The sequence below is a fragment of the Pyrus communis genome, chromosome 2 (assembly GCF_041283825.1).
Source record: "Pyrus communis isolate YQ-2024b chromosome 2, ASM4128382v1, whole genome shotgun sequence".
Classification (NCBI taxonomy): Eukaryota; Viridiplantae; Streptophyta; class Magnoliopsida; order Rosales; family Rosaceae; genus Pyrus; species Pyrus communis.
This window is the reverse complement of record NC_142566.1, coordinates 14,179,290-14,203,286: the sequence shown is the minus strand read 5'-3', so window position 1 is coordinate 14,203,286 and position 23,997 is coordinate 14,179,290. Positions and strand designations below refer to the sequence as shown.

At 37.8% G+C, this 23,997-nt stretch overlaps 1 long non-coding RNA gene across 3 annotated transcripts; it reads left to right on the top strand.

The window, feature by feature from the left end:
- The first annotated feature begins 8,713 nt into the window (after window positions 1-8,713).
- Window positions 8,714-15,269, top strand: LOC148698609 (uncharacterized). Of its 3 annotated transcripts, none has more exons than XR_015955718.1 (4): window positions 8,725-9,771; window positions 13,695-14,506; window positions 14,603-14,816; window positions 14,945-15,269. It is a non-coding gene; the product is annotated as an uncharacterized LOC148698609 (long non-coding RNA). The 3 variants fall into 3 exon arrangements; XR_015955714.1 differs by having other exon boundaries at window positions 14,593-14,816; XR_015955717.1 differs by lacking the exons at window positions 13,695-14,506; window positions 14,603-14,816; window positions 14,945-15,269 and adding exons at window positions 9,892-10,109; window positions 10,207-11,311 and having other exon boundaries at window positions 8,714-9,771.
- Window positions 15,270-23,997: the final 8,728 nt, after the last annotated feature.

Below are 23,997 nucleotides of genomic sequence, written 5' to 3'. Positions count from 1 at the left end.
TTAGATTTTTATTTGTGATTGTAGGCTGCATTCGGAACTCATTCGGTCTAAGAGCAGCTTCAGCGGGAGCTCTAGCCCAAGGGACAGCCTGAGGAAGAGGGCTTGAATGCTCGAGTGATGAAGCCCAACATGTGCTGGCGAGCGAGCCCGAGCAGGCCCAAGAGAGAGGCCCGTGGATTCGTGTCGGCTCGAGCGCCCAAAGGCTATCTGACGTGGGATGACATCAGCCACGTTATTAAGGCACCCATCGACCTTGACGCCACCAGTTCTGATCTTCTCACCAACGTTGGCGTCCCTCCATCTCTTCTTTCTTTGTCTCCATTTGCTTCTCCATCTTCCTCTATTTTGTGTCAAACAATCGCCACTGACGACGATAATGAAGTGGCAATGGTGACGGTCGATGCAGCGTTGAAGCACTTCTGGCACATGTTGGAGGGATTGCCGGTGACACCACAGTTGTTGACGCAATGAGTTAGCGTTTCAGGGACCTTGAACTCCACCTCTTCCTTTTCTGCTCTCTGTGCCATTTTTTTCATTCAAATTTTGAATAATTGAGAAATGGATCTCTGTCGGCTTCTCTTTCTTTCTTTTTTTGTTTTTCAGAGATATAGATGGATGGAAAGGAAGAAATTTGGAGGTTATGGTTTTCTAGAGAGAGAGAGAGAGAGAGAGAGGAAGAAAAAAGTTGTGGTTTTTAGAGAGAGAGAGAGGAAAGGTTTGGGTGGGCGATTGAGGAGACAAAAATGGGGGAGGGGATAATATGAGGGAATGGTGGATCTAGTTTTATTCTAAGACCTTTTCAAGGTAGGGTTTTATTTTCTAGTAGTATAAATAGACTTTAGCTAGGCTTTGACGCTTTGTATTTTGAAGGTGTTTTCTATCCTTCTTCTATTTCAATAAATTCCTTTTGTTTTATGGTTGTTCGTAGCTAATTTTCGTTTGCTAGATGCCTTGAGCCTTAGCATGAATATGTGGTTTTTATTTAATTGCTTATGATATTAAACATGCATGCTTTGAATTATTAATCACTGTACTTTAAACTGTCTCTATATCTTAATGCTTAGTTACCGTTATGATGTTTAGATAAGTAATTGGATGCAATTTGGTTGGAATGCCACCGGGGAATTGAGTATTGCTTCTTGTGATTGATAGTTGTAATTTCACCTAGTATGAACACCAAGTCTTAGGGGTTGCATGGTTTTTCAAAGGGTTTTCACAAAACGTAATGAGTCATGCATGTTTATATTTGATCTGAATACCACGGACGGATTGCATGTTTGATATAAGTTCTAGCTTGAATATCACGAGTAGAATATGCATTAGGAAAACCTAACCTTCAAAGTTGCATGGGTAATTCATAAGTAATTGATAAATCTACATAGTATTGTTAAGGGGACAGCGGATCCCTGGGCTTTTACAATTTGGTTTTCAAAACGTTTTCCTTTGTTTTCTTTACGTTGCTAATTTCTTTAACCTTTTTAATTAAATTCGTTTTTATTATTTTTAAATTCAAAATCAACTTTTTCCAATCCTCGGTTTTAAATAATTAACTAAGAATTTGGTTTTGCATAAATTATTCATTCAATCCCTGCGGAAAACGACATTGCTTGAGCCGTTTATATTACAACTACCTTGTTCTCTTGCAAGTATTTTTAAGTGTTTTTATCTCTACTTTTGCAAGTGATAAAATCCCTATCAGCTACGAACACGTGGGCGTAAATAGAATGTGATTCGGAATTATAACAAAAATTTTATGAGGTTTTAAACGTCGAAGATATTTTGGTAAAATTGATAATTAATTAGGCATGTGATATTTTTGTTGAACCATTGGGTGAGTGCCACGTGGGCACCCAAAAATTCTAGAACTCTCTCTCTCTCCTCCCTTTTCTCTTCCGTTCTCCCTTTCTCTCAAGAGTTCTCTCACTCTCCCTCGGCTCTCCCTTTTTTCCCGTGAAACAAACCACCACCACCACCAAATTTTTGGCTTGTTGACCATCAAAACCACTATTATCTGCATGTCCTCACCACCATAAACTCTGTTGTGATTTTTGTTTCATTGAAAATGAACCCGAAACACGAGTTCGAAGAACAAGGTTTTGGGCCGAGAATTCTAGGCATGAGTTAGACAATTTTCAACCATCTTTTGAACTCAAAATAGGTATAAATCGATTCTTGTCGTCGATTAGATAAATTTTCATGTTTGGAACGTGTGATTTGGTTGAAAAATGAGAAAGTTATAACGATTTAAGGTTTGCCCAGTTTCAGGCGAACTCGTGACCTTCCAAACCATTTTCAGGTCAAAAAACGGCGAGTTAGCCATCATGAGGGTATCAATCTGTTCGTCTCGTTCCAAGCTATGATTTCATTTTTTGAATCACTCAATTTCGTTGAGTATTGACAAAGTTATGAACGTTTAAAAGTTGCCCAGAAATTCCAGTGAGAACCCAATTTTTTCGCGGATAGCCGTCTTTCAGACCATTTCCCAGCCACCATTTGGACTCCAATCAGGTATAATCTTGTTCTACACTTCTCTAACTTCGTTTTGGTATATTATAGATCGAATTGGTTTAGAAACGAGTGAGATATGAAGTTCTAAATATTGCCAGAAAATCTGCAAAATCTGCAGAATCCATCGGTCGGAGAAGTTGAAGAAAAGGAATATTTTTTGGAATATTCCCAGCATTGACTGTTGACTTTTGTTGACTCTTTTCAAATTTTGATCCAGGATTGAACGTAGGGTAATTCGACGTTCTGGATCCATTTAGTTAAATGTTTTAATGTAGTTTCATAGTTGATCGGCTAATTGACCGCCACATGAACTTGTGGGTGGTGGAGATTCGACCGTTGGATCGTGGTAAGATTTTAGTATGTTATTCTAGAAGCATAATGTGTATCTTTGGAAGTTATGGATCAGAAATCTAAGAAGTGGATCTTCCAGATTGAGTTATGTAGGGTTATGGACCCAACCGTCGACCTTTGACCGACGGTTGACTTTTGGTCAATGGGTCTCAAATCATTCTAGAACATCCTTGGGGATGCGTTTTATGTTAGTAACGTGTTCTATTGATAAGAATTCTGAGATGTGGTTTGATAATTATTCTAGGCGCCAATCGTTTGCGATGCCTCGATATTAGTGCTAGGGAGTTGTAGTGTGGACTCTAGGTAGTGGGCTTTTGTTTTCTATATATGTGTATATGCTTACGATTCCTAGAATTGTTTAAAAGGAACGTATGTTTTAAATGCCATGTCATGTATGCATTACGTGTGGCATTAGTATAATTATGCATAGTATTGGATAAGGCTGCAGAGGCCCAGGTAAGCTTCAAGTGAGTACATCATGATGGTATTAGTTGTATTTTGTATGGTTATACGTTGATGCATTTTGAGCTCATTATCATGCACCCTGTTGTTAGTGCTCCTGCCCGTGGCCAAGGCACAGTCCTCCACGTGATGTTCACTTTCCGCACTGCACGTTCACCTTGGATCCAAGTTTGGTGCACAGCCTTGTCGTATAGACCACAATAGGTGGTTCCGACTCGTAGGTGACCTGCGACTATTCGCACAGCCTTCACGTGATCGTAGCACTTGAGCGTACTTATTTACATCCAGCCCTGTCATACAGGTCATCATAGTAGGTGACTCCGACTCGTGTGCAGACATATGTTGATGAGCTATGGGTCCAGTTGTATAGGTCACGTTAGTTAACTCTGACTGGCATATTATTTTATATTTCACACCTGGCTTACATCTTTTAGTGTTGTAACGTTATGACATGGCATACTTTAGTTTTTACTGGCCCTGGGCATTTGGTTTTCATATGTATATACGTAATATTATTTTTTGGAAACTATACGGGTTTTATAGTAAGGGGTTGTAACGTTTTCAAAAGGTTTTTATTAAAACTTAATTTTCAGGCCCACTCCAAGTTTTAGCTGCTAAAAGTTCGTGTCGACGAGGATTCTTGGCGAATCTAAGCATAGGTGGCTACCTCTAAGGGTATGATCCTTATGATCCCTACCCACACTATTGTACTTTACTTATGCTCTGATGTTGCGTGTGAAATGAGTTCATTCCCGCTCACCCACTATTGTCTTTAGGCACTTTTAGGTTTAAATCTATTCACATTTTCCACATCACTATATTTTATGGCTTCGTCACCTTTCAGGTGTCAGCCAGCACAGCTCGATTCGAAGTCCTAGTGGACATTCCGAGTTGGAGTGTGTCACAACAAGTACACATAAATATTGAGGTCGTTTGGGAAATGCTTTTTAATGACTGAAAGCGCTTGTAGATAATTTGTTTTTGAAACAAGTTCTTAGTAAAAATGCAAATTAATCTTGGAAAAGCTCTTCAAGTGCTTCCTATAAGAAGCACTAGTTATGTGCTTTTGCAAAAAGCACCAGTTATGTGATTATGAAAGCACCAGTTATGTGCTTCCTATAAGAAGCAATAGTTATATACTTCTAGCAGGAATCACTTCACTTAAAGTGCTTATGGAACCAAAAAATATATTTTCTGAAAGCACTTTCAATCATTTAAAAGCACTTCTCAAACCAGCACATTGTCATGTGGATTAAAAATCATAAATAATAAAAATAACTTATATTGTTGTATAATTAGAAACTTAAAAATGAAAAAAAAAAGAAAAAAAAAAAAGAAGAAGATGATGATCTGTTCATCTTCTTCTTTCCCTCCCACCCGTGCAAAATCACGCGTGCACAACCAAAAAAAAACCCATCCTCACGCCTGCAAAATCTCGAATTCCAATTGCAAAAGTCATGACCCCATCAACACTCACTGACTTCTTGGATTGATGGGCACGATCAACATCCATAACGCAAAACGAAACCAAGTTCGATGATGTACGATTAATCTCCTCTACCAACCTCATTTGAATTTCTCCGTCATCAAATGGGATGATTGGGGCATTACCCACCTCCTGCCTCCAGTCCCCATTGACAAAAACAGCTCAGGTTTTATGCTATAAATTCGATTATCTTCAGCTTTCAGTTCACAAGCAGAAGAAAGAACAAAACCACATTCTTTCGTCACTTCATTGATCATATCATAGCTATTGCTATCCTTGTAGATGAGGAAGGGTTTTGGCACAGCTCTCTTGGGTATTGAAATTAATTGCATAGAGCAGGAAGAAGGTGCCAGCATAATTCAAAAAGAATGGAATTTGAGATTGGGCAGCAGGTGTTGTTGTGCAGACGTGGTTTTGCTCGGGTGAGAGGGGAGAAAAGAAGATTAACAGATCATAATCTTCTTTTTCTTTTTTCTTTTTTTATTTTTTAAGATTTTTTTACAGAATTGTGACGAAAGTGCAACATTGATTTGCAACATCCATTTTCACGAACTACATAGATCGATTTTTTATTTCAAGGATCATCTTGCCAATGGGTCAATTTCAGAAACCATTTGTGATGAAATCCCAAATACATATTACTTATTCGCTAATACTCATGTAATACGACAACAAACAGAAGCATATAAAATTTGAACTTGGACCATGCATGATGCATGCATGGCATGGAGAACAACATAGATGACATAGGTACACTAGTACGTAGTATTCTGTGTCAATAGAATAAGAACATGTGAACAGAAGTTTACACAAATCTTTATTTCATTGGAACAGAAAACCACCATAACAATATAATCTTGTTGTGCAAGTCGTTCGTGCATGCATAGGCCTAGTTTTCCATGTTTCTAGTGCTTGTAGTTTCAAGCCTTCCTGGCTTTGAACCAATCTTTTCATCCTGAGCTTGGAGAGGACAAGGCTGATGCTTGCGATTACCTTCGTGGTCGTGACAACGGTGGTGGAAACGGTGCAGACTAGCTCTGGTGATGAAAGCTCCAAACATGGTCCCAAACACAAAAGTCAAACCAGGCTTCCTTAGCATACTCGCTGGTTGGCTCATTTTTCTTCTCAATTTAGTATAGTGAAGTTTATGAGATCGGAAGTGTGGCTGGAATGGAAGAGTTCAATGAGTTTTTTATGGGTTCAAAGAGTGGGATATTTTGAGTGTTTGGACAAGTCATTGTTTGGATTTTTCTTTTATCGGTCAAAATACGTAAGATCCAATTGATGACGCCTCATATGGCATATGATGATTTGCGTGTCCCTTGAAATTTTGAGTGCTGCACAAGTTTTTGTTTGGATTTTTCTTTTATTGGTCAAAATACGTAAGATCCAATTGATGACTCCCCATATGGCATATGATGATTTGAAAATTTTGAGTGCTAGACAAGTCTTTGTTTGCATCTTTCTTTTATAAAATAACTAATGAAAATGATTTGAAAATTTTAAGTTTTAACAATAAGGACAAAATAAAGGGTAAAGTGAATAGTACTAGGGTTGACTTTTTAGTGTAAAAATATGGTTTTTTTGTTAAAATGAACAATTCCAAGAGTTTTTCGTTAAAATTCCCTTCTTTTATTGATTAAAAGTTTTGTTGTTTGGATATCATGAACTTTCGATTCAATTGACAACTCCCCATATGGCATTCGACGATTGACATGCCCCTATTTCAAGGGTCAATGACTTGAAGCAATTAAATTTTATATATACTAAAACTCAATTAAAACTCAATTTGAACTGAATCACTGTTTATAAGCACAGTGTTTTTCCGGATTAACCCCTGCTTAGTTTCTTATATTTCATTTCTACCATTTTTGACATGGGTTCGCGCTTTCATCTCCACGTCTTCCTGCTTCATGATTCCTTCTTCCACCTCTTCCTTCCTGCTTCATGATTCCAACCAAAAAGCTCATGCTCGAACCAAAAACTTCCGTTCCAGCTCATGAACGACAAACCCAATTTTGTTCCATCTTCAACGATAAATCCAAATCCCTGAACACAGTGTGACATAACACACACGCAGTCCCTTCTATGGACACTTCCTCACTCCAAATGCTTTTATGCCTAATTTAGTCCTTGGAATATTAAGATTTGTGGTTTGTCTTTCCTGCACTCTATATTTTTGTATTTTCAAAAAAAACAAGAAAAAAAAAATCTGATGAAGCAATCAGAAAACCCAACTGTTCCATACTTTCAAAATTCAGTAATAGTATAGAAAATAAATAAACTGGCCTTTTCTAATGAAACTTCAATATAGCACGTTCATAGTGAGTGAACCTCAACTTTGTTGCAACTATTAGAAGGCTAAGAGTTAAAGGAATTTGAGTTTCATATAAAACCATTAAGCCTCTCTGTCTCTCTCTACGTGTCAATTTGTTATGTTTGTCTACTTTTCTTTTCACTTAGGCTCCTCGTTTCCCTTATTTGTAAAATTTTACTGATTGCAATTGTTAAATGTTACCAAGGTGGGAAAGGGATGACCGATTTGAAATCAGCACTTCAAGTATGCATTGATTCCCGATTCAAACCATTACTTCCATTTAGTGTGTTGTTAGTTTTGTTGCTAAGTTAATAGCGTTCTTTCTTAATCATCGTTAAATAGTTGTTGTGCAATCTGAAATGAACTTAGTCAGTAAACACGAGAAAGAATTTTTTTGCACAAAGTCGAAAAGGATTTAGCAGCTGTGACGGACTGATTTTTGGAAACTTAGACGAGCATATTCACCTAGGATGAGTGGATTCTAATGCTTTTACTTTTGCTTCTGTTTTGCTTCGCGTGTGATTTAGGATGTCCCTATGCCTATAGTTGGGATAGTATGTCCAATGAGCTTATAATTCGAAAGTTCCCTATATTTGGTCTCTTGATGATTGAATGTTTGTATTAGAAGAGATCTTATTATAGTTATTCACAAAGCCTTGGGACAGAATATCATTTTCTCATATCATGTAGGGTATTTGAAAAACATGTACTTGGAAGTAATCATATTATGGTTTTTTCACAGAGCTTTGGGACATAATCTCAATTTCTAATGTCATGTAGGGTTCGTACTAATAAGAATCTATAGTGTAGGGTATTTGAAAAGCATCACAATGGATTCATTTGATATCTAATTTCTCACCGTGATCCCGTTGTATTATATCTATAAGAACAGCTATGTAATATATTATACAAACATTATCTTTTGTTCCTTATTGAACATAAATATGTAATTAAAAATATTTTGATATGGATGTAAATAGATTTTAATACATTTTACACGTTTAACATAGTTTTATAACTCGTGGCATCACGCGGGCTCAACTGTTAATTATATATACTAAATCGCAACAAGAAAACACTATTCATAAGCGACAATATTTTTACTTTTTTGCCCTCATTTTAATATTTATCTGCTCCGACAATATTTTTACTCTTTTGCCCTCATTTTAATATTTATCTGCTCCTACTTTTCTTGCCCTCCACCATAAAAGGACGTTTTTGCCCTATTAAGCTGACTAAGGCCTGGTTTGGTACTGAGGTGATTCTGAAAAAAGCTGGTATCTATTTTTGTGTTTGGTAAACATTCATCTTTAACTTTTTTTCACAGTTTTGGGTGAAAAAAAACCAAAAACAAGAAGCTGCAAAACCTAGCTTTGAAAAACCGGCTTTTTTTCACATCTGTTTTACATAAAAGTTTATCAAACATTATAATACTGCCTTTTTTTTTCAAAAGCACTTTTACAAAAAAGTTTACCAAACACTCTACTGCTTTATTTCACAACTGCTTATTCTCACAACACAGTAGAAGCAACTTTTTTTCAAAGCACAGCAATACCAAACCAACCCTTAGTCTGGATGCTTCCACATCGTTTCATCCATACGCATCTTTTCTTTTCTCACCGTTTCGTTGCTTCCTCCTCCACTGCTTCATTCTTGCTTCGCTGCCAATTGAAAACTGCTCATCCAATTTTTCTCACCGTTTCATTCCTTCCTTCTCCACTACTTCATTCTTGGACCACAGCCAATCGAAACCAAAAATTGCTCATCCAAATCAATTTCGATTAACTCAAATCCCTAGAACTCTAAAAACCAATTTTCTACAGATCGTTCCAAATTCAATGGCAGACACAAAATTTAGATCTCTAAACTCACTTAATAGCATGTAAAAGGCTGGGCATCCAATTCTCTCATGTGCCTCCTATTGGATTCAATTTACTTTTGTTGTTGCCAATATACAGGCAAAGCTTAAATTTCCGTACAAAGTTTGTATTTTTCTTGATTGGAGTTTGGGCCTTTTTATTCTTTCTCAATTCTACCACATAAAGAAAATAAAAATTTTACTCTGTAGTTTTCAGGGTTGTACCTTATTCTGATATCCAAACATTTTTACAGATAAAATATTTGTACCTAATTTTTTTTCTTTAGTTATATTTTGTTCAAACGATTTTTTTATTTTTTGGTAGAGGTTAAGTTTACGGTACATAATATTTTTATAATTTTTTTATGTTAAAGAAATTAGCATATGGGGTAGGAATATTGTATTACCCTGTGGATTGTGTTGAAGAGTACTTTATTTGTTGAAAACATAGCTTCTTAGTTCTACTGGTCCCTCGGGTAGAATTTGAACTTAAAAAAATTGCTTACCAAACCTCAATTTTGCTCATCGACTTGAAGCTTCAATTCTAATTCAGTGTATCCATTTTGAAGTAATGTTAATATGCAGTAATTTTGTTTATTTAATTTTGGTCTGTTAGGTTTTTCCTTTTGCTGCTGTTTTTCTAATTATGAGGGTTTTGTTTTATATCAAGATATTGTAGCAAAAGCCACACTTTGAAGAGTTCACGCTGCACAAAAAGATGATGAAATGCCACCCATTGAAGCTATCATTGCTCCAGTGGAGGTGGAGTTTAAGATTGCTAGGCAGGAGGTATGCTTTTGTTTTGCAATATGACCCCTTAAATTTTGTTTTAAGATAGTGTTGAAAAAACTTTTTGTAGTTTTTTGGTATCAATTTTAAGTGTTTATTTTGGCTTCCCACACTTTGAAGAGTTCACGTGAACAGAAAGATTATGAAATACCACTCATTGAAGCTGAAATTGTTCCGCTAGATGAAGAGCTTAAGCTTACTAGGTAGGAGGTATACTTTTGTTCAAGCCTTTTGACAATCTTCTTGAAGTGGATCACCTGATTATAAGTGGCGATCAACTCCTCATCCTTTGCATAGCCGGTAGATCAAAGCTCCAAACTCATGATCTTGAATTTAAGGTATGCAGTGACCAATCTTCTGTGTAGCATCATACTTTACTTGGATGGCATCAAGCTTAGCTTTCAAGTTATCAATCTCTTGGAGAATGGTCTTAAGTTGCAGAGAAGTGGGGCAGAGACATCAAACCCCTTCAAGAAAGAAAGTTCAAACTCTAACTTTTCAATTTTCTCAGTAGCCGAACAAGCTTCAGCTATTATGGCCACCTCCATCTCCTTCACAGCATTGGCTTCATCTTGGTCAGTATGTATGGACTTAGCTGCCAGAATTGTAATCTTTTACATTATAGCAAGCAGAGAAGTCCTCCTATAATAAGTCATACACTTCGTAAAGGAACTTGCGTAGACGACCTTCCCAATGCCATCAACAAACTTGGTGCATGCATCCATGTCCTCGAGTAGATCAAGCTTCAACAATGCACAAATCTCAACAAACTCTCCAAAGGCAGGCTTGGTGGATTTCTCACAACTGCCCATGCGAGCAGACTCTTCTCAACAGCCGAATCAGTCTCTGTAGTAGGAGGAATAGACCTAGGCACCACTTTACTTGCAAAATCCACCTTTTCACTCTTCATTGCAACAAGCCTCTTCGAAGTCGAACCAGACTTAGCTCCAGACAAATGCCTCAATACAGATCCAAATACCGGGGGGCACGAGAAAACTTCTACGTTGTGCAATTATGTTAGCAATCGTTCTAGCCACCTATGAAGTAGCAGGCTTCATAATCAAATTTAGCAACCTCTCTCTTCCCCTTGGAAGAAGTTAAATCAATCATAAGCTTCTCAGCAGTAAGCAGACCCTCACGGGTAGCTGAGGAAATCTTTGGCTTCTTCTCAATTGGCAAATCTTAAACGGATAGTGATGACATTTTCTTCCCACTGTAATTTGTAAGAGGCTCCATGATAGCGATCAAATGAGCTAGCACTTCATCCTTTATCCGCTTTATCTTTTCCCTCGGGAGCAGTCCACATTTCTCCCAATGAAGAAGACTAAGCAGCCAGCGCCATTCACGGTACTCAGCAAAGACACCCAAGATAGTGCACTTTCTTCATATTCGGTGAAGTTTTTGGAGTTGGGCCAAATTTCAAATGTACACAAACAAAAGAGGATATTCAGTAATAAGAAAACAACTGAATGAAAGCATAAAGCAACCTAAAGACAAAGTAGTTCACTTACCATCAATAAAAGTAGTTAGATTCCTACTCTTCGCTGTATTCTAGGGTTTCCCTGGCCCAATCATGATCCCCTTTGCTTGAATAGTCAAAGAACCTATGGTGGGATCGCAGCTGCCCAACTCCTTCAATATGGCCTATGTAGAAGAAGTAAAGGAATTTGTTGATAGTTAGGTCCAAGTCAAAGAACTTGCACAGGTTAAGGAATCCCACCATCACACGAACCGTGTTCTCAAAACATTGAGCAGAAGCACACCTCATGGAGCAGATTACCTCCTGGAAGAAATATGGGATGGAAAAGTGAACCCCATCACAAAGTAGTAAGGGCAAAACTTGGTGGCTTTCCTAGACCCACTGCACGGTTCTTGGTTGCTCCCTTCCTTAGCTAGCTTTACATGGGCTCCAGACAGAATTGCGTGTTTGTATGCCTTAAGGAAGTCCTTAAACATCTCATTAGAATTAATCTTGACATGATTAGCCCACCTTATTCACAGATCCGCCTTGGCGACACAACGCAGAATAAACTCATCACTGTTATAACTTAAAGAAGACATGCTCGAAAAATTCTACAAAGCCAAAAGGAAAAATATTGGATAGCTGCACAATAAGAAAAAAAGAAGAAGAAAAAATTGAATGGAGTAGCGCGCCAGGCCGCAGCCTAACTGGTTGCTTCATGGACCTAGAGCTCTAGACCTAAGAGGTGGGCCCAGCACACCAGGACCCTTTTGTTTTCTTTCTCCTTCTCGGTCCAGCAGGCCTCTCGACCCAATCCAACTAAAAGGGGCAAATGCCCTCGCGCCTCTTTTACACCATCTCAGCAAGTTAGGCTCAAGGCCCAGCCCTTCGCCCCAGCGTGCCAACCAACTCGGCCCAAGCCAAGCTGCACCTGACCCTAGCCAGTTGCTGTCGTACCAGCAGCAGCCCGCGCTTTCATACACATCGCAGCAACCCTGTGGCTGCTTTTCCAATTTTCAAACCTAAAGTTCCAGAAAAAAAAATCAAGAAGAAGAGAAATTAATGTTTTCTGACCTTGGTGTAGTGTGAAGACAAAGAAAAACAATGGAAGACAATTCTTTGCATGGGAAAGTAAAGAAGAATGCTAAGGGAGCGGGAACAAATATCCTCTGGTTTTCTCTTTTTCTTGCAGGGATATAAATTGTTCTCTTAATTTATTTAACTCTCTACTTAAGGCAGACTTAAATAGAGTTTGGTGGCAATCCTTTTCCTAGAAGAATTTAAATCCAAGTCAAAGTGATATTCTACATCAAATTGGAAAACAACTTCATGTTTCCCAAAGCAACTTGGAATTTGTACACCTACTACCCTTTCCTACGAGCAGCCCTGCAGGTGTGGAGGCATTTATGGAGTAAAAATCCTGGAGGCGACATATGGACTTTTAGCCAAGAAAGAGAAGATTGCCCTTATTAAATGAGCAAGGCATATTTATATTCCCCACGCCCAGTTCAGCATCCCTGGACATGCAAGCAACAGACAACGACTGCTTAGAGCTCCCCTGCACGTGGAAAATATCAAAATTATTTAATTATAGGATTATCCCTAAATCCTAACATTAATACATTCCCAATTGAAGACAAACCTATCAAGTCAGTAATCCCAATCACATTTGTTCTGGGATATCTTCATAATTATTCGAAGATATTAGTTACATAACATATTAGGACTATTCTCACCAAATTGTACCATAAAGGCCGGCCATACTCCCTATAAATCCCCCACTCATTGTGGGCGCGTGAGGCTTTTGATATTTGACCAACAGTGTTGATTGTTTTGTAGGTGCATTGACAATCAACAAATAAAATCAATGCCAAATCGGGAAGATTGACCAAATTAAGGATTGCCAAACTAAGAATGAAGGTGATTGATTTATTTTATTAAAGCAAAGATTATTTGATAAAATTAATATTATTTGAAGAAATCAAATCCCGAATCAAGTCCAAATCAAGTCTTGGTTCATTCGTCAACGATTAAATCCAAACCTAGTCTTGGTTCATTCATCAACAAATGAAGTCCAAATCAAGTCTTGGTTCTTTTATCAATTAATCAAGTCAAAACCAAATCAAGCCTTAATCAAGACATGGAGAGGCGTATAAATACGAGACTCCAAGACAAAGAAGGGGACCTCACACATCCAAGCATCCTGAGACGGTCAAACACCCAAACACTTGTGTTCTTCATTAAGCTCATAAAGAGTTGACAAGCATAACAAATGCACGTGCCGATTCATGCACATCAAAGCCAAAGACCACCCATCACATAAAATTTCTCATGGATCAACCACACACACACATCTTCGAAGATCAAATTAGAGGATCAAGTTCAAAGATTGTAACCCTAGACATTCATGTAATGCAAAATTTATTACTTTGTACTTATGTTCTTGTTTCATTCGTTGCAGGAAATTTTGTGTTTTTAGGTTGAATATGTTATTTGGTACCCACTTGGATGGACAATGTAAAGATGGTTATGAAATGAATGTTAAGAAATTGAACAGTTCTGAATAATATCTAAAATTTATATGATGAAGATAGGTTATTTACATTGCATGAGATATGTGCCTCCTTTACAAGGATGCAAGTAGTATCCAATAAAAAATAGAAGGGTTAGTTTACAATGTCCCTTAAGTGGGAAAGGCATTAGTAGAAAAAAAGCTTGCATGATGATGACAATTTCGTTGCTTAAAGTACGTTTGTGCATTGAAATTAGGAATCCGTTGCGCAAATGTTGAAGACATTAGGCGACGAACGATTTGTCTTCCAAGGTGTTTTTGCTCGACAAACCAAACCTTTCATCACATAAAGGCCTTCAAGTAAATGCGGGTAAGGAGCTTTTTTGGCACCAAGGGAACATACGACAAAGAATTTCTCGCGTGAAGATTGCACGACAAATACTTCGTCGTGCAAATGGACTCTGAAATGGTTGGTAGGGATTGAAGTCATTGTATTTACTATGTACTTTACGCGATGAAGGGTTCATCGCACAAGGTTTTGAGACCAAATTATGCGACCAAATGTTCGTCATGCGAAGTCCCACTAGTTCTTTAAAGCATAGCTTTTTATCACATTGGTTTTCCCACAAACCTAAATGTCATACCATTTTCTTCTTCCCCGAATCCCCTCATATCCCGAGGTCTTGTTTTAATTTTTGAGACGATTGTCGATTCCACACCTCTTCCAAGTAAAGGATGCAAGAGAGAAGGCTCTTGGAAGGGTAATACTAAATTTTATGTGGAATTAATTGTTTTATTTTTTGTGTTGAATAAAACTTTTGGATTTACTTATAAATTGTTTTCTTAGGCAAACAAAGCAAGAAAGTTGAGGTGGTTGTTCGATTAGGGTCGGTTTAAGGCTACCGTAAGCGAATCAACTATGGTGCAATAAGGGGATTTGAGGAGGTGGAGTTGCATGCCATGCTTCGGCACAATATTGGAGCACTAGTGCGAAACAATTGTTGTACAGAGTGTGTGTCTTGGGAAAAGGTGTCTGATGAGGTGAAGAAGTATATGGTGCATGAGTCATCTGTAAGTTCGAATTAGTGAATTAATAATAGTTTTTGTTAAATAGTATATTGATGAAACCGATAAAAAGTTGATGAAACAAATCAAAAAGTGCCAGAGTGATTACTAATTTATTATTTTTTGCATAACAGGTTGGTTGGAATATTGATGAAACCAATCAAAAGATGTTGATATTCATCGATAACATCTTCAAGGGGAACTTTCGCCAGTGGGAGTATGACGTCGAGTGAGATGTAGAACAGAGAAATCTTGAAGGGCCAACGGAGTAGAAGTGTTATTATTATTATTTTTTTTTTATGGACAAATAATAGTTTTATTTTAAGTATTTTGTGGACGGTATTTTTAAATATTTGTCTAATTTTAAGTTGAATTATTTAGTTGGTTAATATAATTTTATTTGGATAAATTTTAAAGGAACACAAATTAAATTTAAAAAATAAATAACAGATTGCGAGACGAAGTAGTGTCGCAAATTTTTTTTTAAAGACAAACGTTGTGCGATAAATGTCTTGTTCATCGTGCAAAAAATCGCTGGTAAAAAATTTGCATGCCAAATTGTTCGTTGCAATGGTCCTTGTACTTATAACTAGATTGCCCAGCTGCAGAGGCAGAAAGTGTAGAATTTTTCATCTTCTGCCTTTGCACCTTCCTCCCCCATCTGCTCTTTCAATTCGGCGTCTCTCTTTTATTTTCTCTCAATTTCATCCTCTAATCTTCCCTCCATCTCAATCTTCATTTTGCCTCTCCTTACATCGATCAATCCCACTCTATTCGGTAAGTGATTTGTTTTATATTTAATATTTTTATTTTGAATTCATACTAACGGCATCAAATTTGTTTTGTATAGGTTTGTTCTATATGATTATTGATCAGAGAAAAGAGATTGTGGAGGTATTTTCTTTTTTTTTTGTTTTAATAATTTAAATAAGGTTTATATTATGATGTCATTTCATTTATTTGTATGTAAACAATTGTGTAGGTCATGTCCAAAATCGTTTTGTGTTGTAGTACGAAGTTAATAGTAATTAAATTCGTGTACGTTGTTTTTCAAAATAAATTTAGTTTCCCGTTTAAGAATTAATTGGATTTCACGCATGGATGCAAAAGCATAACTGCGGTCCTCTTGATTCTTGAGTTGTCCCACTCTTTTTACATGACAAAGATTTGGCTAGCATGTTCTATACGATACATGTAGGGGAAGAGCCCGACTCGTTATTCTTAAAAAAAAAATAGAGAAATTAGAACCAAGTTAAGATGATATGGGTTAACTAATTTTTACAGCATGCACTTGAAGAACTGTAGAGAGATGGTGTCGGAATTGTCCCACATCGAAATCTAATCCGATGAAGCCGTATAGGGCGTCACATAAATGTGCATTCCTGAATGGGATAGGGTCCTTACCAGAGGTATAAGGTGACAATATCTTGTTGAAGTTGTTGTAATCATTGTACTTTATTGTGTAGAACTTATGGACAGACAATGGATACAGAATCCAAACAGATGTGCACACGAATACTTGGATGGAATAAATTAGCTTATTGAGTTTGGATCTAGACACAACCCGGAAGCAATTAGAATTCAATGCCTATGTAAGAGGTGTAACAACACGTTAAGGGAGACTTTTGAGAACGTTCGATTTCGTTTAGTAAAAAATAAGAGATAAAGACCTATACTGCTTGGATTCATCATGGGGAACAATTAGACATGCTTCGTCTTCAAATGTGAAAAGAGTGGACAATGTTGAACCTAATGTGGATCGTAATGAACAGGTTATGGATATCCTAAATGATGTTTTTCTATTTATCTCAATGAACACCAACTAGGAAGGGGTGCCTCCACCTATGGACAGTGAAGCTTTCGAACTGTGAATGAATATTTCCTTGTATTCATTCATTGCAGCTGGCTGGTCAATAGAAGGAGAGAAAAGGGCACGGTGACTACCCAATGCTACTTTTTCACGGACACAGTAATAATCAAGCTCAATATGGTAAGTAGGACCATGAAGGACTAGATTGGTGGCCATGTACATAGCATTGAGATTATCATAGTACAGAAACACCAGAAAGTGGAGTGAGACTCCAAGCTTACATAACAGATAAGACAACCATGTAGTCTCGACACATGAGTGAGCTAAAGAGCGATATTCGTATTCGGCACTATACCGTGCAATAGTTGGTTTCTTTTTGGAACCCCAAGAAATGAGATTTGAACCTATGTATATAAGATAACCACTAGTAGAACGGCGAGTACCTAGACATCCAGCCCAATCCGCAGTGGAATAAGCACAAAGACGGGTAGAACAAGTTTGAGGACAGAAGATAAGGTCGAGATCAAGAGTGCCTTTGGCATACTTAAGAATGCGCTTGGTTGCAACAAGATGAGGAACCCGAGGTGAACTCATAAATTGGGCAACAATACTTACAACATAGGCAATGTCCGGACAAGTTAAAGTGAGATATTGTAGACGCCCAACAATCTTGCGAGATTCGGTAAAAGAGGAAAGTAAGGAACCTGTTGACTGTGAAGAACAACTTTGGCAGCCAAGGGGGTGGAAGCTAGTTAGCAGTGAAGGAAATTGTGCCTTTGTAACAGATCATTAACATATTTCAACTTATTTATATGCAAAGAACCGCCATGAGAGATAACTTGTAAGCCCAAGAAATAGTGCAAGGGGCCAAGATCTTTATTATCAAATCCACGACCTAAGGCATCAATGAAACTTTGAATTAAGCGAGAGTCACTGCTAGTGACAACAATATCATCAACATATAGTAGGAGAAAAATGATCTTAGAGCCTTGACGAAAAATAAAGACTGAGGAATCTGCAAGGCTTTGTTTAAAATCGGCAACAAGGAGAAGATAACTAATATGGTGGAACCATGCTCTAGGTGCCTGTTTTAGGCCCTATAACGCCTTCTGGAGCATGCACACATGCTAAGGACAATCAGGATCAATGAAACATGTGGGTTGGGTCATGTAGAATCTTATTGAAAGAAACCATGAAGAAAGGCATTTTTGACGTTAAGTTGCCGTACAGACCAACCATGGGATATTGCAAGACTTAGAACGGTGCGGATGGTGGTAGGCTTGACAATTGGACTTAAGGTCTCATCGTAGTCAATCTCAAGTTGTTGATGAAAACCTTTGGCTATTAGGCGAGCTTAGTAACGCTCAATGGAATCGTCGAACATACGTTTAATACAGAAGACCCATTTGCAGCGACCAATATTATAATGAGGAGGTGGAGGGACCAAAGACCAAGTATTATTTTTTAGAAGAGCATTAATCTCTTCAGGCATAGCGGAGCACCACTTGGGGTGTTTGGAGGCTTAAGAGAAGTAAGTAGGCTCTAGGTCCGAGATGGTGGTGAAGCGAGCCTTTGGGATAGGATAACGAATTGTACCATTAATGGGTTGCATTGGTTTGGTGATGCCAACATGTGCTTTAGTGATCATGAGGTGCAATCTTGCGGGAGCAATAGCGGCAAGGCTAGGGAGCATAAAATTCAATGTTAGTGTGGATGGAGATGGCGCTGGCACGAGTGATGTTGTAGTAGAAGGTGATGGCAGGTTATGTGATGTTGTGGAAGACAGTGATGGTAGGTCATACGGGGCTAGAGATGATGTCGTGGCAAGTAGGGATGTTAAGGAAGAAGCCTTAGGTAGGATAGACCTGGCATTCTTGTCGTGTTTTCCGTGTTCGTGTTGTTTTGGTGTCATACCCGATATCTTAATGGGTCGTGTCGTGTAACACCCGTTAAAAATAAACGGGTAAAATGACTCGACCCAAAATCGACCTGATAATATTAACAGGTAATATGATCCGACCCGTTACCCGTTAAGGAAAATATATTTTTAAACCAATACATAATCAAATGAAAAACATAATACTAAATAAGTATATACATACCATAGTCACATCCAAAACATAAAAACACAATTTTCTTTTTAAGTATATATTTACATACTCAAAATAAGAGCATAATAAAAAAAAACATTAGAACATTACAAAATATCAAATGTTCAAAAGATTTGCAAAATTAAGGACATTGGAACATTAGAACATTGGATTCCACATTTTCTTCCAATCAAACCCTTCATTTTTCCTCAATCACCATGGGAAATAGTATTGGAACTTTGGCTTGATATATTGTCTTCAAGAGTTATATTGATGATCTTTTCAGTGTGGCTTTCCACATTAGCTCTCTCTTCTGCATAAACTAAACATAGATAAATCAAACATTGTTGCAGGAGTGAAAATATAACTATAGATTATGTTTTTAACATGTAAATATGCAAAGAGTGTTATAAATACTAATAGAAAATGGATGTATGAAAATCAATTTGAACGTATGATAAAAGTCCCTATGACAGTATCAAAGCAATTATAATCACAAAAAAGTTGAGAGATTACTTTCTGATTATCAAAACCACTACTGGATTTATGCAGACACAAAATCTCATAATATTATTACTATGACTTTATGCATGGAACAACACTATAATCATCTGCCTACCAGAAATTAACTCTTCTATAGCAACAAGCTTAACATTATAATAAATTGTAAATATCAACTTTATGGTAAATATATAAAACACTTACAGGCTTGCTCAAAGCAAAAGCTTTGAAAAGCTTGTCAATGTCTTCTAAGGTAGTTGTTTCGTCAAACGAAACAGTAATATGAGAGGAGTTTTAACATTCAGTAACCTCATGAAGTAAAAGCACTCCATCCTCCGTCCTCAGGATACATTTAGTGAAATAACTAATGCAAGAGACTCACAAAAATAAAAATAAAAAACTTACAATGCTCGAGTCTACTACTCTCAAATTTAATCCAAGCTTGTTAGCAGCATCCGAAATTGCATGTGTGTCAACAACCTTAACCTTCACAGTGTCGAAGAAGGGAAGGTTTTGAACTTCCACGGTTCCAAGTTTCTTCAATCCAACTACAAATGCTTGCCAGTTGCCACGGGACAATTAATATGAATAAATGTTGACAGAAATTGATAGTAACTTAATATTCCCAAAAAGTAATGAGAAAGTATGAAAATCAACCCCAAGGTGATACACAATCAGAGATTCAAAAAGGCCAGACAGAATGATAACAACAAATTTAAAAGATTAAAAAGAAGGCAACCAACCAACCTTTGAACAAAGAACACACGGATAGTAAACATAGAATTAATAACAAATGGGAAAAATGAAGAACTTAAAAAGATGGAGAAAGGAGATGCAGATATGTAGAGACAAAATCGAACCTAGAGTGGAATATGGAGAATGAAGATGCAGAGATGCAGAGATGTAGAGACGACCAGAGATGACAAGGATGATTCTGTACACTGCATAAAGGAGGAGAAACGAGAGACTGAGAAAGGCTACCAAAAGAACCAAGCATACAACGGGAGAAAAGGGCTAGGAAAAACAAAAGGCGGGATCGAGAGAGAGGGTTATGGGAGTGGGGAGAGAGAAAGGGATTAGGGCTTTTGTTTTGATCAAATGGTAAAATTGGAAAATAATGGAATAGAGAAGGGATTTTTTCGTCCAAAAAAGTTCTAATAATAGAAGTGAAATAGAATCCAACGGTGCATATTTACTCTCATTTATCTTACGGCTGTTATCTAAGTAAGGTCTTTATTAGTTTTTTAATTAATGTAGAAGTGTACAAAATATAGAAAAAAAAATATATGAACACTCGTAACGACAAGCTTTACAACTTTCGTGAAGAGCTTAACTTCGAAATTCGCCACTATAATCATATAAATCATAGATCAAAATTTAACCGTTGATTGTTGTTTACAAATACACTTCATTTTTCTCATCAAATTTTGTTTTTTCAGATTTTCTTTTTTGAAAACATGATCTATTAGAAGATGCAAGAAGATGAATGGTTTGGATCGTTGATATTATATTCAGAGTTTTATGGTTAGTGAAAATATTGCTTGATGTTTATAAAGTTTCTACAAACTATATGACATCGACTCATATTTCAGTTAACCGCAAATATCGAAACGTGATATCAAAGATTTGAACCGTTCATCTTCTTACATCCGCCAGATGATCATGTTTTCAAAAAAGAAAATTTAAAAAATGAAATTCAGTAAGAAGAATAAAGCATAAATGACAATCGATGGTTAAATATAAATTTAAGGTTTATGGATTATAGAGTTGGATTTTGAAGCTGACCTCTTCATGAAAGTTGTAAAGTGTCACTATGAGTGATTGTGTGTGTGTGTGTATATATATATATATATATATTACATTTTTTAACACTTCTACAATAATTATTATTAATTTCATTAATTTTGCCCTCAAATGAAAAAACATTATTCATGAGGGTTTGGAGGATTTTAAAAATCTAAACGATAATGTAAGTATAACCATTATCTACTCGCGGAGGAATAATGATGAATCACAAGTTAACGGGTTACCCATGTGTTACTTGCGTGTATACCTGTTATTAACGGGTCATCCGATAATGATCCGATTAGTTATCGTGTTGACCCGAAACCTGTTATTTTCGTATCGTGTTAGAAACTGCCGGGTCTAAGGATAAGTGAGGAGGAGGGTTGGGCCCGCAAAAAGGGTGGTGGGCTCTACAGGCCGAAGGGAGAAGATGCATGTGGAAGAGAAAGAGAGTTTGGGCTCGGCAGTAGGGGCTGCGGAGATGAGAAAATAGGTACGATTTCCATCTGAACAGTGCGAGAATCATGATGCACCTGCAAGTTAATAAAAGGAAAATAATATTCCCGAAAATGATATGACAGGAGATATAGGCACGGTCAGATAATGGGTCGAGACAATGATAACCTTTGTGATTTTGACTATAACCTAACAAGACACACTCTAGGGATCAGGGAGAAAGTTTGTGGGATGTAGATGGGCCTAAGTGCGGAAAACATGAACACCCAAAGACAAGAAGATGGGAGTAAGAAGACGGATAATCAAAAAGTTTGGAGTAGGGTGAATTCCATTTGAGAACGGGGGTAGGGAGAAGTTTAATAATATGAACTGTAATAAGAGTGGCTTCAGCCTGATATTCGAAAGGAACATGGGCAATGTGGAGTAGTGTTCGAGTCATATCAGCAATATGCCAATGCTTATGTTCGGCAAGCACATTTTGTTGAGGAGTGTGAGGGCACGAGAATCGTTGGTGAATGCCGTGAGCAGTACAGATGAATGATTTTGATCGTGGAGTGAAAAAGGTTGCGGATCATGGTGACGAAGGTTTACAAATGAGTAGAAACTTCTAACTTAAGATACATGGGATAAATTCAAGAATAACGTGAAAATTCATGCGTGAATAGAACACAGTAATGAAAGCCACTTATAGAGTCGATAGGAGACATCCAATAATCCGAATGAATTATGTCAATAGGGGACGAAGCATAACTTGTATTATTAGAAAAAGGTAATTGAATGGATTTGCCTATAGCACAATCCTTATAAAAAAAAATTATTGAAAGTAAATTGTTTTCCTAACAAAGGTCCGAGATGAGAGAGGACGGAGGGGGAAAGGTGACCAAGACAGCGATGCCAGGTCGAGGAATGAAGATCGGCAAGGGGCGCGAGGGGCAGCGGAGGTGGGGAAGAGTCGACAACGGAAGAGGGTAAAGACCATCTTCGCATGGGCCTTGAAAGAACAACACACGGGCAATTAAATCATAAATTTGATAATAGTCAGGGGCAAATAGAAAGAAAACACAGAGTAAAGCGGGAAAGAGAGAGGAGGTTTTTACGAAGGAGAGGGATACAAAAGACATTACGGAGGGTAAATTAGGATGAACCCAAAGTTAGAGGAAAATTACTGGTGTGAGTAATAGGAAGTGAATCACCATTACCCATAAACACATTTTGATTACCATTATAAGGTGATGGATTTTGCAGCGGCACAGTCGGACCAGTCATATGGTGGGTGAATCTTGTGTCTGGATACCAAACGAGATCAACAGCTGCAGCGGGCTGGACCATATGTGCGCCAGCAAATGGCTGATAAATGGATGGGCCAGAGTAACGATGTGGACATAGTGCTGAAAGTAGGGCACAAGAAAGGGGACAAGCCTAAAAGCCCAGGCGCAGAAGCAGGCAGCAGGCCGAAGAGATGAATGTGCAAGAGCACGCCACTACTGCTGCCAATTAGAAGGAACCGGCAGCTGCTGCAACCAATTAGAAGGAATATTGACGACACTTGTTATTGCCTCAAAATTAGTTGTTGTTGCGATGGTTGCTGCCACGGTGAAAATTGTTTCGATTGTTGTTAAACCGATTATGACGTTTTCCACCAGATGGATTGGAGGATTGATGGGACAGGGGTGGTGGTAGGTGATTGGTAAAACGAGCCGTATGAGAAGGAGAGGAATTAGTGAGATGAGGGTCCTGAGCTTCAAAAGCAAGAATGTGAGCGTAAAGATCATTGAAGGTAGGGAGAGGTGGGGTCTGAATAATTGCAGTGCGAAGCATATGATATTCAGGGCCAAGTCCACGTAGGATGGCTGTGACCAAGTATTCTGGATCGACTGGTTTGTTGATGGCAGCAAGAGCGTTTGAAATTTGCTTAGCATGAAGGAGATATTCATCTACAGATTTGGAGCCTTTTCTCATGTCCATCAGTTGAAACTGAAGACAGGCAGAGCTAGTAACTAAGGTTTGGGAAGACGTTGAAAACATTCCCAAACTTCTTTGGCAGTATCACAACCATAGTAATAGAGACGATATTCTTGGTGAGGGTGGTAGTGATATAACTCACCACAAGTTGATCCTGTTGAATCCAAGTGGCTAACTCCGGATTAGGAGAAGAAATGGCAGTAGGGTGCAACAGTTTCGGGGTCAGCCGTTGGGTTAGCCATTGGGACAACGAGGATGGTGGAAGGTGGAGCCGGTTAGGAGCCATAAATAAATTTGTAAAGACCTTGCCCAATGAGGAACGACTTCATTTAACGGAGCCATGGTAGACAGTTTGTTTCGTCTAACCTGAGAAAGCTAGAGGTGTTGGGACCAGAATAGATGACAAGAGCAGAGGAAGAGGAGGAAGAAGGAAAGGTACTCATGAGATTTGTTGTGAAGAGGAGGATCGGCTAAGGTTTATAGGAGAGATTACTTGGACCTAAGATGACACCATGTGAATGAATATTTCCTTGTATTAATTCATTTCAGAGTTACATGAGATATATAATACATTTGATGAATT